Source organism: Pan troglodytes, chromosome 8 (genome assembly GCF_028858775.2).
Source record: "Pan troglodytes isolate AG18354 chromosome 8, NHGRI_mPanTro3-v2.0_pri, whole genome shotgun sequence".
In the NCBI taxonomy this organism is placed as follows: Eukaryota; Metazoa; Chordata; class Mammalia; order Primates; family Hominidae; genus Pan; species Pan troglodytes.
This window is the reverse complement of record NC_072406.2, coordinates 92,734,892-92,749,059: the sequence shown is the minus strand read 5'-3', so window position 1 is coordinate 92,749,059 and position 14,168 is coordinate 92,734,892. Positions and strand designations below refer to the sequence as shown.

General features: G+C 45.6%; 1 protein-coding gene across 2 annotated transcripts in view; it reads right to left on the bottom strand.

Moving 5' to 3' along the window:
• Positions 1-14,168, bottom strand: part of SH2D4B (SH2 domain containing 4B) — a 107,225-nt gene that overhangs the window by 57,776 nt on the left and 35,281 nt on the right. The window lies entirely within an intron of this gene.

Sequence of the window (14,168 nt, the reverse complement as noted above, 5' to 3'; positions counted from 1 at the left end):
AAGTGGAAGCTAAACACTGGGTACTCATGGACATAAAGACAGGAATGACAGACACTGGGGATTACTGCCAAGTGGGAGAGAGGGAGACGGGGAATGACTGAAAAAGTGCCTCTTGGGTAATATGCTCACTACCTAGGTCATGGGTTCAATCGTAACCCTTACTTCAGCATCACACAATATACCCTTGTAACAAACCTTCACATGCACCTCTGGAATCTAAAATAAAAGTTTAAGAAGAAAAAAAAAGGCTGGGCGTCGTGGCTCACGCGTGTAATCCCAGCACTCTGGGAGGCCAAGGCAGGCATATCACCTGAGGTCAGATGTTTGAGACCAGTTTGACCAACATGGAGAAACCCCATCTCTACTAAAAATACAAAATTAGCCCAGCATGGTGGCGCATGTGTGTAATCCCAGCTGCTAGGCAGGCTGAGGCAGGAGAATCGCTTGAATCGGGAGGAGGAGGTTGCAGTGAGCTGAGATCGCACCACTGCACTCCACCCTGGGCAACAAGAGCAAAACTCCATCTCAAAGAAAAAACAACAACAACAACAAAAACAAGAGTTACTCAAGAGGCACGAGAATGGCTTGAACCCAGGAGGCAGAGGTTGCAGTGAGCCGAGATCGCGCCACTGCACTCCAGCCTGGGCGTCTCAAAAAAAAAAAAGAAAGAAAGAAACAAATGTGCCCAGAATTGGTGGGTTCTTGGTCTCACTGACTTCAAGAATGAAGCCGCGGACCCTCGCGGTGAGTGTTACAGTTCTTAAATGTGGCGTATCCGGAGTTTGTTCCTTCTGATGTTCGGATGTGTTCGGAATTTCTTCCTTCTGGTGGGTTCGTGGTCTCGCTGGCTCAGGAGTGAAGCTGCGGACCTCCGCGGTGAGTGTTACAACTCTTAAGGCAGTGCGTCTGGAGTTGCTCGTTTCTTCCGGTGGGTTCGTGGTCTCCCTGGCTTCAGGAGTGCAGCTGCAGACCTTCGCTATGAGTGTTACAGCTCATAAAGGCAGTGTGGAACCAAAGAGTGAGCAGCAGTAAGATTTATTGTAAAGAGTGAAAAAACAAAGCTTCCACAGCGTCAAGGGGATCCCAGCCCGTTGCCACTGCTGGCTGGGGGGAGCCTGCTTTTATTCTCTTATCTGGCCCCACCCACATCCTGCTGATTGGTCCATTTTACAGAGAGCCCAGTGGTCTGTTTTGACAGGGCGCTGATTGGTGCGTTTACAATCCCTGAGCTAGACACAAAGGTTCTCCACGTCCCCACCAGATTAGCTAGATACAGAGTGTGGACACAAAGGTTCTCCAAGCCCCCGCCAGAGTAGCTAGATACAGTGTCGATTGGTGCATTCACAAACCCTGAGGTAGACACAGGGTGCTGATTGGTGTGTTTACAAACCTTGAGCTAGATACAGAGTGCCGATTGGTGTATTTACAATCCCCTAGCTAGACATAAAGGTTCTCCAAGTCCCCACCAGAGTCAGAAGCCCAGCTGGCTTCACCCAGTGGATCCCGCACCAGGGCCGCAGGTGGAGATGCCTGCCAGTCCCACGCCGTGCGCCCGCACTCCTCAGCTCTTGGGTGGTTGATGGGACTGGGTGGCATGGAGCAGGGGGCGCCCGTCGTCGTGGAGGCTCGGCGGCACAGGAGCCCATGGAGGAGGGGGAGGCTCAGGCATGGCAAGCTGCAGGTCCCGAGCCCTGCCCCACGGGGAGGCAGCTAAGGCCCCCCGAGAAATCAAGTGCAGTGCCGGTGGGCCGGCACTGCTGGGGGACCCAGCACACTCTCCGCAGCCGCTGGCCTGGGTGCTAAGCCCCTCACTGCCCGGGCCGGCAGGGCCGGCTCGACGCTCCGAGTGTGGGGCCACCTAGCCCACGCCCACCCAGAACTCCAGCTGGCCCGCAAGCGCCGCTTGCAGCCCCGGTTCCCGCTCGTGCCTCTCCCTCCACACCTCCCTGCAAGCTGAAGGAGCCGGCTCCAGCCTTGGCCAGCCCAGAAAGGGGCTCTTACAGTGCAGCGGTGGGCTGAAAGGCTCCTCAAGTGCCGCCAAAGTGGGAGCCCAGGCAGAGGAGGCGCCCAGAGTGAGCAAGGGCTGTGAGGGCTGCTAGCACGCTGTCACCTCTCAGAAAGAAAGAAAAAAGAAATATGTGGAACAAAGTGTAAACTCCACATCTTACTGCAGAGGTAAGAGGACTCTGCCATCCTGGCTGGGCGCGATGGCTCACGCCTGTAATCCCAGCACTTTGGGAGGCCAAGGCAGGCAGATCACCTGAGGTCAGGAGTTTGAGACCAGCTGGCCAACATGGTGAAACCCCGTCTCTACTAAGAAATACAAAAATTAGTCGGGCATGGTGGCATGCACCTGTAATCCGAGCTACTTGGGAGGCTGAGGCAGGAGAATCACTTGAACCCGGGAGGTGGAGGTTGCAGTGAGCTGAGATCACACCATTGCACTCTAGACTGGGCGACTCTCCATCTCAAAAAAAAAAAAAAAAAGAAAAAGAAAAAGGGGAGTCTGTGCCATCCTTAGGTGTACTTTCATTTTGGAGGAAGAGGGAGGGAAGACACAGGGAGAGGTGTCTGGTCTCTTCCTGAAAGCCAGTGAAGCAGGGTATGATTATGTCTTAACCTTAAGCCTGGATAAAGTCTCAGAGAGAGAGATTTGGGGTCCCTAAATTTCCCATTTCTGTCCCACTCCTGAGCTCTAAAAAAGTTATACCTGTGTGTATTTTCTTCTACCTTTGTTTACATCAAAGTAACATGTATGTGTTAAACATACATTATGAACCACAGGCTTCTAATGAAAATCAGCAGTCTCTAAATAACTTCACCAGAACCCAATCCAACCAACCTTAATTAAACCAATGCCTGAAGGCCACCATTCTCAACTATGTTAGCTGTTCCTTTGTTTGGCTACGTCCATGTGTCTGATTAATGCTGCTAATCCTTGATTTATCAAGTTATCAATCTAGATGTTAAATCTTGCCTTTCTTTTTTGGCACATGCATATTTAGCACTTATATTTCCCACAGGTGAACATCCATACGCCATACTTTTTCTCTCCTCAGCCTCATAATAAATTTGCCTCATAATCTGTAGTTAAGTCAATAATCAGCATCAAAATAGTTTGCTGCAAAGCCAAATAGGGTGCTATTTTCATCAGTTCCAAAAAGTACATTTTTTTAACCTTGTAACATCTCTGAAATTTGGATGTTTTACAACTTACAGCTTGCTTTTTAATAAGCAACACTTTTATCCTCTTAAATAATGATATGTTTTGCTATTAAAGGTAACTTAAATTCAGTAAAATATGATAGGTATGGAAGCCTTTTCTTTCCAGTCATTTTTTCTGGTTTTTCCTGGGTTAATACATCTTGAAGCTGAATATCGAATTTTCCCAAAGTTTTCTCAGATGTAGTAAATCATTCTCTGTGTTTAACCAAGTGCTTTTTCTTATAACAGACAATACAAAAGTTATCTTTTTCCAAAGGACATACTACCCCGGGTGCCATCTTTTCTTCTCCCATCTGCACTGGTTACCACCTAAGCCTCCTCTCCATCCACCCACCAATGACATACCTCTCAACCTTCCTTGAGTTGGAGCCCCTGTTTCTTTCTTGACCACTCTGCCATTTTGCAGCAGCATTTAACACTTCTCAGCTAAGAATGCATAGAGACACTTTCTGAGTCTTGTCTGGAAATGTCTATATGCCACATTTACATGTAACTGCCAATTTAGCTGAGCACAGAATTTGATTAAAAATCATTTTCCTGCAGAATGTTAAAGACTTCCTTGTCTTCTATCATCCAGAACTACCACTCTGATTCTCATTCTTCTGCACAAGGCATTTATTTTTCTCTCTGGGAGCCCCTGAAGTCTCTTTAACACCAATGTTCTGAACTTTTTAATATGATGTGCCTTGGTGTGGATTTTCTTGCGTTGATTGTGTTGGCCACTTGGGGGTACTTTCAGTCTGTAGTCTCTTATCTTTCCAGTCTAATACATCTTTGCTTAGCATTTCTTTGATAATTTCTTCTCTTCTAATTTCTTGTTTTTCCTTATAGAGCTCCTATTTGTCAAATAATGGTCTTCTTGAGTTTATCTTCTAACTGCCTTATCATTTTCCTCTCTTGCTCTCCATCTGTCTTTTTTATTTTTTTGAGACAGAGTCTCACTGTCGCCCAGGCTGGAGTACAGTGGCACGATTTTGGCTCACTGTAACCTCTACCTCCCAGGTTCAAGCAATTCTCATGCCTTAGCCTCCCGAGTAGCTGGAATTACAGGCGTGCATGCCACCACCCCTGGCTAATTTTTGTATTTTTAGTGGAGACGGGGTTTCACCATGTTGGTCAGGCTGGTCTTGAACTCCCAACCTCAGGTGATCCGCCCGCCTCAGCCTCCTAAAGTGCTGGGATTACAGGTGTGAGCCACCGCGCCCGGCTCCATCTGTTGTCTTTTTTCTTCTACTTCCTGGTTGATTTCATCGACTTTATCTTCCAAACCTTCTACTGAGTTTTTTATTTCAGCTATCACATGTGTAATTTCCAAGCTCTCATTCTTATTCTTTGGTTGTTCTTTTCTCTTCATTGCATCTTGCACTTGTTTTATGAATGCAATAACTCATTTCTCTGAGGATTTTAGGGCATTTTCTTCCCACGTGCTCTGATTTAGGTCTGTTTCCTCTGTGTGCGAGTATGGTTTAAGTTCGTTTGATTTGGTGCCTGTCATACATGTGAAAGGTTTTTCTCGGCAGTCTGATGTTCCCTGACTATTCATATTCAAGAGAGAAGTAAATATCTGAATAGGAAACTCAGAGAGCATGCTCCAGGCTTCATTGAGAGGACTTTGCTCTAGGGCAATCGTAGGAGGAACCAGCCATGTTGCAGGACCCTCAGATGTAAGTATCTAGAGGCCCTTCCTCTGAGATTATTCAGTGTCTTCTCCTCTGTCCTTCCTGGGTGGTATCACCCCCAGCATTCCAGGAGTTGGAGGGGAGCAGGCTGCAGGCAGGACTGCCTGCAGCAAGCAGGGCCCCTGGCCTGAGCCCCATGCTTCACAGAAACCCATGCTTTAAAGCACCTTCTTGTAAATTTCCTCAAGTCTCCCCTCAGGAGTGGCCAGAAATAGTTAGTCCCCCCAGGAATGGTAAGGGCAGGTGGTGTTGTCCAGGTAAGGTGCCCCAGGCCCAGAATAGGTTCTACATGAGCCCGACTCTGTTTCTTTCCTTCAGGGTGCTCTCTGACCATATCCCTCATCAAGAGATTGAGCAGATATCCCAAGGAACTCCAGGATTCCTATTTATGAAGTCACCCTGGGCCCCAGTGCGGGGGTCCTGGTTCCAGAAGGGTAGCCTAGCAACCAGATGAAGCCCTTGCCAGCACAGTATTTTTAGCACAGGATCACATGAGATTGGGTCACCAGAATAGTGCTAAAAGGCTGATTTTATGTGACTCGGATTTTTAATATAAACAAAGACTGCACAAAGAAATATTTGCCAACTCTGTACACCCTAGGGGCAACCCTGGCTGCAGGTCCCACCATTCAGAATTCAGACCTTTCCTTAATCTCCCCGTTTCCCTCCTGCTCCCTTCACTCTGCCTGATACCCCAACACCCCAACGTTTCCCTTTCAACTTTCCCTCTTCTTCTGGCCAGAGGGAGGGAGGTGGTAGCCTGGAAAAAACAGATGAAAAAGTATTTGGTGAACAATTAGAAGAAGTCACTTACCTTCTTTAGCCCTTAATTCCCAACTCTTAGAGAGTGGGTCATAAGGAAATCGGAATTTTGTCTACTTTTAGCATTAAAAAATTAATCATTGAATTGGAGAAAAGTCCCCAGTCTATGTCAGGTCAGAAGGAACAAAAATCTTGTCATTTTTAAAACAAAGGAGTAAAAATGCACAGTTATCTCCTTTTATCTGCTTGTTGATCTATTGAAGTATACCAAAGGACCCACCCCTGACCCACTGGGGTCTTCCAGGCAGGAGCAGGTGTCAGGAAGAACACAGTCAAGGCCTGTCAGAGCCAGAGGGACATCAACTGCATGCTGCCACTTCCTTGTGCAGATAAGGAGTGTATCAATTTGCTCAGGCCGCCATAACGAAGTACCACAGATTGAGGAGGCTTAAATGACAGAACTCTGTTTCCTCAATCATGGAGGCTGCAATCCAAAGTCAAGGTGTGGCAGGGTTGGCTTCGTGCTGAGGCCCTTCTCCTTGGCTGGCTGCCTTCTTGCTGTGTCACTCACAGCCTTCCCTCTGAGTGTGTGCCCGTCTGTGTCCAAATCTCCCTTTTTATAAGGACAGCAGTCATATTGGAGTAGGGTCTAACCCACTCAATCTCATTTTAACTGAATTACCTGTTTAAAGACCTTATCTCCAAATATAGTTACATTCTGAGGTCTCGGGGATTAGGACTTCAACATACAGATTTTAGCAGGGACATAATTCAGCCCATAACAAGGAGATTGGAGCCCAGGAAATGACTGGCACACAGTGGATAAGTGTCTGACTGGCCTATGGTGGATAAGTGGCCCTTAACCACCTCAGATTACAATGCAATGTTCCTACTTCAACTGGCTGTGACTAAAAGGAAGCAGCAAGTTAAATTGTAGGGCCATGTTCAATCAGTTCTTCTTCACCTGGAGAGTAGGACACCACCCAGGGAACCAGAGGCCTACAGCAACCGCCCATCTCAGAGGAAAATGACTGGCCATTTACTGTGATAAAGGAAAGCTCTTCACAAGGATGGGGACGACAAAGGAAAACATTTTGCAACTACTGTTGCATTACACATGGTCTTGCTAAAATAACGCTCAAAGCTGAAATTGCCTAAAAATTCTCATTGCTGTTGCAACTACCAGAATTCTCTGAGCCATCTGATACCACTGAAAGAAAAGCCCATTTTTCTGAGGTTTAGCAGCCAAAAGGCCAGATACGCAAAGACTCCCCTGCTGCCTAGGAATTAATCGCCTTGCTCTGGCTGCCCAAAGCCCTCTGAGCTGTCCAGCGTATTCAATCTCCCTTCTCCTCATAACCCATCAGTAACAGCACACCACAGGAACCCACAGAGGCCAGGGTCTGCCACAGTCCTGTGGAAAATGTCATCAAGACAAATGCCTTTTCTGGAAAGTGAAAAATTTTTTAAAATCCTAGGCCCCCTAAGCAATGGAACAGACCTTTTCTTGGCCAAGGGGACTCGTGAGAAACTTTAAAAACTGAGTTCCCAGCCATGATGGGAGAGGAGATCAGACTTGCCTCAGTAACCACCATTAGGCTTTCTTCCCTAAGGACTAAATAGAAACCAGCCCTTTTGAAAGACTGATATCAACCAACAGCCTGATGCTGCCCCTCCCTTTTCATGGTTTTGACACAACAACTGACCAGCCTTCCTTCCTGATAAGAGACCACCGACCACAGAGTAGTTCTGGCCAGTCTACAGAGGATGTACCCTAAGGGCCTTCACGCCCTCTGCTTTGCCTTTTGATGTATAGGGTCTAATTGTAATATGTAGACTCAGCTAACCTGGTCAGCATAAACTCCTGTCTCATTCTTCCCTGCCTCAAAGTGCCTGCTACCAGCTTCTGACCAGAAGCTGGGCTTCCCAGCCTGTCAAAATAGCCACCTGCAGGCTGCAACCCTTTATGAGATATAAAGCTCCCCTTTCCAAATTTATGAACCTCATCATTTTTCAGGTGACAAAGGCATCCTCATTTTTGTTGTTAGTCTGGCCCCAATAACACCACAGTGAACTGAAGCACTCCAAAAAAGCAGAACCAAACCTATGCTGTTCATTCGTCCATTGCCAGCTCACAGCACAGGACATAGCAGATATCAGGTGCTCCATAAATGCTGACCAGAGAAGTGAATGAGTTATCAAACAGGTAAAGAGAAGACAGGGTTTGTGATGATCCCTGGGAGGGACAGGGTACACCACATCATGTTGTTTTGTCGGCGTCAGCCTTGCCTAGAGAAGTTCTGGTAAAGTCTAAAATTTTCAAGAGAAAATTGAGAAGTAGAAAATTTTCCCACCACTTCTAATCTTATTGGAAATAAAGCAGTAATCGTTTCTAAAGTTGTATAAGAGTTCATTAAGTGGCCAAAAGGAACTCCAAACTTAAAGGAGAAAAAAAAAAGGGAGTGGCCTTGAATAGAAAATGGAAAAAAAATTAATAAACCACTGAACAGAATCAACCATATCTGTTCGTTAAGAGTAAAACCAGGAAGAGGTGGGAGTGGGAGGAGGGAGGGAGATTGCAAGCAGAGAAGGAAGGTCACAGGACCCCGGGTGGAAGAAGAGCACAGGATGTTTATTGAGCCGTGTTCTGTGGTCTTGAACAGAAGGAGAAATGTCCAGAAGCAATTTTAGGAGTTAAGAAAGCACGGGGGAAATAAATACAAATTTTATCTGGCCTCAGGATCTCCTTTTTTCTAAAGGAACACTTTTATATGCATGTAAATTACATTCAAATGGCACCAGCCACAGCAGAATGGTTTTTAAAAACCGGTTTCCGGCTGTCTGATCTTCAGAGTTCCCTCTGTAACCCAATATAAAGATTCTGGGATTTTTTTTTTCCATTTTCAGAATGCAGTTGTCATTATTACCTTTTCCATGACCTGGAGAATTAGCAGAACCTGCCTACATCCTCAACATGAGCTGCAGAAAGTGAGCCCAGCCCACCTCTCTCCATCACCAGGCTTTTCACCCAAGCTCTCACCTCTCCTCCAGCCTCCACTTATCTCCCTTCTCTGTGGGGCAAAAATCCCTCAATGCAGTCAATCTAAGCACTTTCTGTGCCCTGCAAATCTGCACACCCTCCCCAGCTCCCCATGGTGGGATGGTGCTGCCATCTCCCCATCTCCCAGCTTGGGACTTGGATGTCTTTGCTCTTTACTTTCCCTCATCCCAACATCTAATTGATGCCAAGCCCTATTGATTTCACCACCACCATTTTGCTATATCCATCCCCTTCTCTCCTTCCTCGTTGTCATAGACTCTGTCCAGACCCTTGCTCATTGGCCTTGACCATTGCAAAAATCTCCTAACTAGTCTCCTTGCCTGAAAACTCATCACTTGAATCACATCATTGCCATCAGTGGTGCTCCTAAAACTTCATCTGACCACATCCTTCTTTGTATCAAGATCCTGCTTTGCCCACAGAGGAAAGTCCACCCCCTTAATGTAGCATTTAAGAGCTTCACACCCTACCTCCTTTCCAGGCGTATGTCTGGCTCCATCCATCGTGAACTTTTTATCTCTCCTTCCAGCAGACCATTCATCATTCTACAGCTCTCCTTTCCATCTCTTGTGCTTGCTCATGCCCAGACCTCTAAAGTTACTCCTCTGCCCTCCATTATACTCCCCGGGGTGTGGTTGGCACTAAGGGTTGCTCATGGAGTTGTCTCTCTCTCCTCTGGCACCCTGTAAGCTTTTGAGAGCTGGTAGTTTATTTCTCCCCTCCTCCCCCACAACAAACAGCCTCCCCTTAGGTTCTCAGGAAAAAAAGAGAGTATTAAATGAAGGTTGTTGGTACATTCCTACAAGCAAGACTCAGTATGTTAGAACCCTACTGTTGAAAGACACAGTAAAAATTATCTCACTTTGGAAAGTTGACATGGGTGGATTGCTTGAGCTCAGAAATTCCAGATGAGCCTGGGCAACATGGCAAAACCCCATCGCTACAAAAAATACAAAAATTAGCCAGATATGGTGGTGCATCCCTGTAGTCCCAGCTACTTGGGAGGCTGAAGTGGGACGATGGCTAGAGTCCAGGAGACAGAGGTTGCAGTGAGCTGAGATTGTGCCACTGCACTCTGGCCTGGGTAACAGAGCCGGACCCTGTCTCGAAAAAAAAAAAGAAAGAAAAAAAATTATCTAAGCCAATCTCTAACCCAATGCATAAATCCCTTGGTGAAGCTGTTTTTGGTTGTCTACTGCTGAGTAACAAATTACCAGAAAATTCAGTGGTCTAAGGCCAGGCGTGGTGGCTCACGCCTGTAATCTCAGCACTTTGGGAGGCCAAGGCAGGCAGATCACGAGGTCAGGAGATCGAGACCATCCTGGCTAACACGGTGAAACCCCGTCCCTACTAAAAATACAAAAAAAAAAGGCCGGGCGCTGTGGCTCACACCTGTAATCCCGGCACTTTGGGAGGCTGAGGCGGGTGGATCGCAAGGTCAGGAGATCAAGACCATCCTGGCTAACATGGTGAAACCCCGTCTCTACTAAAAATACAAAAAATTAGCCGGGCGTGGTGGCAGGCACCTGTAGTCCCAGCTACTTGGGAGGCTGAGGCAGGAGAATGGCATGAACCTGGGAGGTGGAGCTTGCAGTGAGCTGAGATTGCGCCACTGTACTCCAGCCTGGGCGACAGAGCGAGACTCCGTCTCAAAAAAAAAAAAAACAGAAAATTCAGTGGTCTGAAACAACTACTATTTTATTTGTGTATGATTCTGCAGGTAACAATTCAGGAAGGGCTTGGCTGGGTGGCTCTTCTGCACCACTTGGTATCAATTGAGGTCAATCATTTGGTTGGGGTCATTCACTGGGATGGGCTGGCAGAACCAAGGCTTTGCTCATGTGTCTGGTGGATCAGTGCCTCTCCATGTAGCCTCTTCCTCTCTGCATGGATAACTTGGGTTTCCTTACAGTGTGTAGTGTAGGGTAGTAGGGATTCTTATAGGACAGCTTCCAAAAATGAGCATCGCAAGAGAGGGAAAAGTAGAAACTTCAGCTCTCTTATAGTCTTTCCTCAAAAGTTGTATCAGTCCAGGCGCAGTGGCTCATGCCTGTAATCCCAACTCTTTGGGAGGCTGAGGCAGGCAGATCACTTGAGGTCAGGAGTTCGAGACCAACTTGGCTAACATGGTGAAACCTGTCTCTACTAAAACTACAAAAAATAGCTGGGTGTGGTGGTGTGCACCTGTAATCCCAGCTACCTGGGAGGCTGAAGCAGGAGAATCACTTGAACCCAGGAGGCAGAAGTTTCAGTGAGCCAAGATCATGTCCCTGCACTCCAGCCTGGGCAACAGAGTGAGACTCCATCTCGGATTAAAAAATTAAAAAGTTATATCAGTCATTACTACTGCATTCTACACATTACGGCTAGTCATAAGGCTGGCGCAGCCAAAAAGGGAGGGGGAATAGATCCTACCTCTCAAAGGGAGGAGGGGCAAACAATTTGCCACAAATCCCATTTAACCTACCACAGAAACCTTTCAGATCATGTTTTAGCCTAGGCTTAACTATTTCCTGTGATGAAGAGTTCCACACAGCAAAAGGGCAGTGCACTTACAGGCAGAGTGAACAGAAGATATCTCAGCTCATGAACCTGGACCATTCAACTGCACAGTACTTGTTCTAATGTTGTTAACAGATAGTGCCCTAATGAGCCTCTCCAAGGCATTTCTGAGGCTCTTCAAAATGAAGATATGCCAGATCAGGATTACTATTTCTAATGAAGTTTAAACATTCACATTTATCAAATTAATATTTGAACCAAAACAAACACATAATAATCATAACCTTCCTTGGCAATAACATCCACAGCCTGTGGTTGAGACCCTCAGTGAACATGAGAGTCTGGCCAAATGGCCCTAGTGATCCTTCATGAGCCCCAGCATAGAACATCCCACAATTTCTCACCCACTCTATCACTGAGGTTCTCAAGGAGACCATTGACCAGAAAACCTCCACTCATACCTTAATCCCTTCATGATCTCCTTGTGAGCTGAGCCCCAGGACTCCAGCTCCACAGAGCCACTCTTCCAGTATCTGGAGCTCAGCCCCCATGTGGGAAAGAGGAAGGCCAGAAATTAGAGCAGGTGCTTTCACGGTTAGGAGAGAGATAAAAAGAATTGGTTTTCTTCCCGAACAGACTTAAATAATCATATGCAAAACCCAGCAACATAAACTAAGTATCTCTCCACTGTGGGTTGGATTTGAATTACTATTATGGAGTTATTGTTCATTTCAATAGGTGTGATAATGACTTTTATAGCTGTGGAGGGAAATGCCCTTCTTCATAGGAGATGCATGCTGAACTTCTTAGGTTTTGATCAGGAATCTGCAAACTAAGGATCCTAGGCTGGAGTGCAGTGGCTCAATCTCCACTCGCTGCAACCTCTGCCTCCTGGGTTCAAGCAATTCTCCTGCCTCAGCCTCCTGAGTAGCTGGGATTACAGGTGTGGCTAATTTTTGTATTTTTTAGTATTTTGTATTGTTCGTAGTTTCACCATGTTTTAGTAGTTTCACCATGTTGGCCAGGCTGGTCTCGAACTCCTGACCTCAAGTGATCCACCCGCCTCAGCTGCCCAAAGTGCTGGGATTACAGGTGTGAGCCACCGTGCCCAGCCCACATCCCTTTGTTTCTAAATTGTCGGTAGCTGCTATTGCGCTACAGCAGCAGAGTTGAGTAGTTGTGTGACAGGGACAGTTGGCTCCCAAAGCCTAAAATATTTACTATCTGGCCCTTTACAGAAAATAGTTTGCCAGCCCCTGGGTGAGAATATCATCATCCATGACTTCCTTTAAAATTGTTTAGTAAAACAATAGCAACAACAAAGTGTATATGAGTGTGAGTGAGCATATAAATATTCTCCATTTAAATTCACCAATTATTAATATTTTACCACATTTGCCAGAGAGAGAAGGCAAATGTGGTAAAATGTTAATAATTGGTGAATTTAAATGGAGAATATATGAGTATTCATTTTATTTTTTCTTTCAACTTTTCTTCATGTTTGAAATTTTAAAAAAATAAAATGTGTGGAGGGTACATACTGTTTCCAAATACTGTTTTCCACATTATACTCCATTTAAAAACTCACAAGAGGCCAGGCAGGGTGGCTTATGCCTGTAATCCCAGCACTTTGGGAGGCCAAGGTGGGTGGATCACTTGAGGTCAGGAGTTCGAGACCAGCCTGACCAACATGGTGAAACCCCATCTCTACTAAAGATACAAAAATTAGCTGGGTGTGGTGGCGGGTGCCTGCAATCCCAGCTACTTGAGAGGCTGAGGCAGCAGAATCACTTGAACCTGGGAGGTGGAGGCTTCAGTGAGCCGAGATTGCGCCATTGCACTCCAGCCTGGACAACAAGAGCGAAACTCCGTCTCAAACAAACAAATTAATTAATTAATTAATTGATAATAAAAACTCAGGAAAATCTGCTAAAAAATTTACAACTCATGGGAAAATTAAATAAGGAGATTAATAACACTCATGGAGGATCACTAGGGCCATCTGGCCAGACTCTCAGGTTCACTGAGTGTCTCAACCACAGGCTGTGGATCCAAATATATAACTAGCAAGTACAATAGGTTTAAAAATAATGGGTACAATCTTATTCACAATAGCAACAACGAATATTAAACCTAAAGTTTAACTAAAAAAGAAATGCATGGGTAGGTGTAGTGGCTCATGCCTGTAATCCCAGCACTTTGGGAGGCCAAGGTAGGTGGTTGGCTTGAGCTCAGGAGTTCAAGACCAGCTGGGCAACATGGTGAAAGCCTGTCTCTACAAAAAATACAAAAATTAGTTGGGTGTGGTGGCACATGCCTGCAGTTCCAGCTACTTGGGAGGCTGAGGAGGGAGGATCACTTAAGCCCAGGAGACAGGGGTTACAGTGAGCTGAGATTGTGCCACTGCACTCCAGCCTGGGCAACAGAGTGAGACCCTATCTCAAATAAAAAGAAAAAACAAATGTGGAGCATTTAAAGAAAATAAATTTTACCAAGTTCCAAAAAATAGAAGCATATAGGTATATAGATAAAAGTTATTGAGAAAGTTTGGGATTAGGTGGTCAGCACTTATAAAGGTATTTTAAAAAATTAACAAAGACAAAAAGAACCTTTGAATAACATATCACATTTCTGAACAAGAAGATTCAATGATTCAATATTGTAAAAGTGTCCATTTTTCACAAAGACAGCTATAAATTGATGCAATTCTAATGAAAATCACCGAGGTCTTTGTTGTTAAGAGGGTGGGAGATAATGACAAAATAATTCAAGTTTCCCTGGCAGAAAAAAAAATGGGTGAGATTAGCCAAGGACATTTTGGAAATGAAGAGTAATGGTAGGGTTCTTACCTTAACAGATGTTAAAATTTATTTTAAAGCTACAGTAATTAAACAATTAAGTCTGGCTCAGGAATAATAAATCAGAGAAGAAAAATCCAC